Below are 5145 nucleotides of genomic sequence, written 5' to 3' on the forward strand. Positions count from 1 at the left end.
ACCCACAAGTTGCCTATAGACTTCAGGATGGTCAAGAATTTCACCTTCATCGGTGGATAAACCAAGTTCCTCAGGAAGAGGAGCAGTTACATGTTTAATGTTTGATAATTAAAATCTTGAATGATGTCAGAGATGTATGTTTTCTGACTTAGGAAAATATCAGATGAGTTTCTAATGATTTCATCAATACCTAGAATATACTTCATATGATAGTATAGGCATGATCAAGAGCTGTCTCTCATATCATCAATTTGACTTTGACTAGTACCGGCCAGTCAAAACCATATCATCAACATACACCAAAATGATGACAAATTCTCCATTACGATTCCTAGTAAACAAGGAGTAGTCATGAGTTGATTGAACAAAACCATGACTGAGAAGAAATTTGCACAATTCCTTGTTTCATTGCCTAGATGCTTGTTTTAGGCCATATAATGATCTTTTAAGTCTACATACTTCCCCGGGTTTTGCTCTTTTGCAACCTAAGGGAGGTTTCATAAAAACAACTTCTTGATCCAATAAGCCATGAAGGAAGGCATTATTTATGTCAAGTTGACATAAATGCCATCCTTTAGCAGTTTCAAGAGAAATTATCACTTCAACTATAGCAGTCTTAGCTATTGGAGAGAAACTGTGAGTGTAATATGTGCCTTCAACCTGCTGATAACCAACAACCACTAACCCGGCTTTGTATCTTTCAACATTTTCACCAGGCAAATATTTAATCTTGTAGACCCATTTAGAAGATATAACCTTCTTATTGGCAGGTAATTGAGTCAAATACAAAGTTTCATTCTTTTCAAGAGCAATAATATCTTTATCCATAACATCTTACCACTCGGGAATTGTACAGTCTTGATTATAAGAAGTTGGTTCAGTGATAAGAAGTTGTGTATAACTTTTGCTATGTAATTCGGAATATTATAATTTTTGTTCCATTGGATAGTGCTTGAAATATGCTCCGAAATAAGATTCATTTACAATATAGTTCTACAACTTACGAAATAGAGAGCGCCACGTAGGATTGTCATGTCATTAATTTTTATTTTAAATATTTTAAATTAGACTCCTACATATATTTAAATACATATAAGGAGTTTTGAATAACGAGAACTCTTTTACAAAATTAGAGTTCTACATAGATTCAAATACATATAAGGAGTTCTAGATAAGCTAAAATTAGAGTTTGCTTTTGCATGAACAACCTAAATTATTATATTATGTAAATTGGAGTTAAGGATACAAGAGAGTACTCAACTTTGAAAAAAGTTTCAGTTAGGGTACTGAACTTTCAAAAGTTCCAGTTAGAGTACTCAAATTGGACGGACGTTACTTTATGGTGAATTTCTGTCAAATGCGTCGGTTGGTGCGTATTCCTAGGCGTGTGTGACACAAAACGCCACCTAATGATTAACTTTATTTAGGCGGTTTATTTGGCGGGTTTTATTATCAACTCTCTGTCTTCTTTATCTTCTTTCATTGTCTTTATTTCCTTCTCACTCACTCCTTATTTAAATCACTGCACGCCCTTGTCATCTTCATTTACTCCATTTATAAACATAGTATGTGGATAGTACCACCACCATAAAAATTCCCAAGAGTAACTGAGACTTTTGAAGAAGGTATATTCTTCTTCATTTACTCCATTTTTTTTACAGATCTTCATTATTTATGTCTTTTGTTTTCCTTTTTAGTACTTTTTGGTTACCTTTTTGGTTGTTGTGCGTAACTGGAGTAAAAAGTATACTTCCTCCGTTCCATAATAAGTGAAACACTTCTCTAAAAAAACTCTCACATAAAAGAGAGAAGTGTTTCACTTATTATGAAACGGAGGAAGTATATTTTTCCTTTCTTGCTTAAAAAGGCAATTTTTGGAACTAGTTTAAGTTATTTTTTGTTGGATTTGTTTGTTTGTTTAATGTTAATGACGCTTAGGGTTTGATAATTAGGGTAAAGTTAGAAAATTAATTTTTTTCGTAATTGGGGATTGGGTTTTGCAGAAGTAACATTGTGTGGGTGTTAATTGTGTTTGAAGTTTAGTTGTTAAATTTAAATTATAATTTATAAAAATTAGGGTTAAGTGAAATTTAATTAATCTTTTTTTTTGTCAATGAGTAGGTGTGGAAGCTTTACGCCATGCACACCCTTTATGTTTGAACGAGGACGTCCTAGTGACCCACATATTCACTACGCTAAGGTGGGAGGATCAGATCAAGATTGAGCAAACCTGTAAAAAATGGAGGCTGTGGTGGAGACTCAGATCTTATGGTAGTAGTTTCTGGCTTAGCGATCATAGGCACATTGAGAAGTGGATAATGGATGATATAATCTACAACAATGGGAGGGACCTCCATGCTTGGATCAACAAGGACATGACGGTGTACTTTGATGGGTTCCCATGGTTGTTCAAGGAGGATTGAAGAGGAAGAAACTTGGATTTTTTGGTTTTTTTTTTGGGTGGGTAGATATTTTGCCTCTGTCATAGCTGTAGGTAGGGGAGAATGTGACAGCCACTGGCTTTGTTTAGGGTGGTTGTCACTTGTCACTACTATGACAGATTTATTTTTTTGTTTGATATGAATGCAGGCTCCATAAAACTTAAGTATGTTGTTATGTAATTGGTTGGAGCCTGCCAAATTTTGTATGAATGAATGCTATATACTCTTTACTTTAATTATATATGAATGGTAATATGGATTATAATATCATTGGTTTTCACCATTCCTTGCACTTACTTTAGTATATAAATTTTGTATGACAGATTCTATGGAACTAAAACCTTGCATATTGTGCACCATGGTGGAGAATGGTTTGTAATGGTGACATTAGATACGAGGTGGTCAAGTAAGTGTTTGAAAACTTACCTGATAATGTTTATGCTTCATATGTAAATCAAATCATAGAGAACTTGGGTTACAATAACATCATTAAGCTTCATTTTGTTGATCCTAGGAAAGATTTTAGTAATGGTATTAGGTTCTGGTATGCTAAGCAATTATTTGATCCATTTTTAGCACTCTTTTACAATACAAGCTTGTACATGTGTACAAGAACATGCAATAGTTAGGCCATTTGGGGTGGGTAATGGATGGAGTGGAGTTGGGTCAAGTCAGGTGGTGAAGGGTCCTTAGTGCAATTGTTGTGTGATGGAGATGAGGCATTGGTCCCTGAAAATTGCCATACTAGACAAGAACCCATGTAGATATAGACTATGATACAAAGGCACAGATGAGGATGATGATGAATTGTTAGTGCAGGAACCAAAGTGAGTGATGAAAGAAAAACAACAGTCTTATGAGAAGAAATAGAGATGTTAAAGAGAGTATCTGCAATAAGGGATTAGTGAGAAATTTGTTTGAGGTGACTTTGAAGGGATATGATCTTGACAGTCCTAGTGAAGATGAAGATGAGGATATGGGTACTTAGAAGCTGCACCTTCAAAAAAAACACCCAGTTCAGCAAAGGGTGATAGAGGAGGATGTTGGAGTTGATGTAAGTTTTTTGTAGGCAACAGTTTGAAATGCAAAGACTTTCAGAAAAGCATTAATTGACTACTCAATTGAGATTGGGAGAGAACTACCATTCATAGGAATGACCCCAACAGGGTAGGGCTAGATGCATAACAAGGAAAAGGATGTCCTTGGAGAATTTGGGCTTCATTGGAGAAGTTAAGAGAAACTTTATGGTGAAAACTTGGTGCCCAACACACTTGTGGAAGAGCCCCTAAAAAAAAATACATGAGAGCTTCTTGGATTGCTAAAAATTACAAGAATAAGTTCAAAATAAATCCTTACATGAGGCTACAAGATATAATAGAGACAGTCTGGCTAGAGTGGGGGATTAAGGTGAGCAGAGTTGTAGCATACAGAGCTAGGAGGAGGGGGCAAAGTTTGATTGTAGGGGAGTATATGGAGCAATATACCTTGCTGCCAAGGTATGCTGCAGAGATAAAAAAGTAACCGGCAATACAGTATAATTAAGATGGATGGAAATTTTTTGAAAGAATGTACATTTGTTTTGAGGCACTGAAAAAGGGGTTCTTAGCTGGATGTAGGCCTTTTATATCTCTTGATGGATGTTTCTTAAAAGGACCCTATGGTGGCAACTTTTAGTTGCTGTTGGGAGGATGGGAACAACCAAATGTTCCCAATTGCATGGGCAGTAGTAGAGGTTGAATCAACTTCTAGTTGGACATGGTTTTTGACATTTTTAGGGGAGGATTTGAATCAAATGAAGGTGCTGGTTACACTTTCATGTCTGATCAGCAGAAAGGTTTATTGAAGCTGTGTCAGATGTGTTTCCCCAAGTTGAGACTAGGGTATGTGTAAGGCATGTATACTGTAACTTCAGAGGGATGTTTGGTGGTGGTCTAGAGTGTAGGAAGCAGTTCTGGAACATGGCTAAGAGCATCACTAAAAATGAATTTTTGGGTAACATAGAAAATATGAGGAAAATATCTACTGCAGCTGCTGATGATGTCCTAAATAGGAACTACAAGAAATGGTGTAGAGCCTTCCACACTCCTTTGTCTTGTTGTGATAGTGTGGATAACAACATGAGTGAGGTTTTCAATGCCTACATATTGAACTCAAGGCATAAACCTATCATAACTATGTTGGAGGACATCAGGGAGGGGTTAATGGAGAGGCTTCACAAGAAGAGGGATGAAATAGGTAAGAAAGAGATGTTGTTGTGTCCGAGAATACAACAGCAAGTTAAGAAGCACAAGATTGGTGGTAGGGGATGGAATGCATTCTGGGATGGGGGGTTCTGTTATGGGGTGAGGGAAGGGGTAACACAAACAAAATATGTTGTCAATTTGGAAGCCAGAACTTGCAGATGTAATGGATGACAAATCAGTGGGATTCCATGCAAACATGCAATGGTTGCAATTTGGAACAAAGGTGACCAACCAGAACATTATGTTAACCAATTCTTCACAAAAGAAGTATATTTGAAGGCATATGACTACTTATTGGAGCCTCTAAATGGAGTAGAAGAGTGGCCTAGTTCAGAAACTTTGGTCATTGTACCAAAACTGAAGAAAGTGAACAACATACGCCAAGTGAAGAGAAGGAAGGGAGTTGGAGAAGTTACAACTACGGGAAAATTGAAAAGAACAGGCTCAGTATTGACATGCAA

This window comes from Beta vulgaris, chromosome 1 (assembly GCF_026745355.1).
Source record: "Beta vulgaris subsp. vulgaris cultivar EL10 chromosome 1, EL10.2, whole genome shotgun sequence".
Classification (NCBI taxonomy): Eukaryota; Viridiplantae; Streptophyta; class Magnoliopsida; order Caryophyllales; family Amaranthaceae; genus Beta; species Beta vulgaris.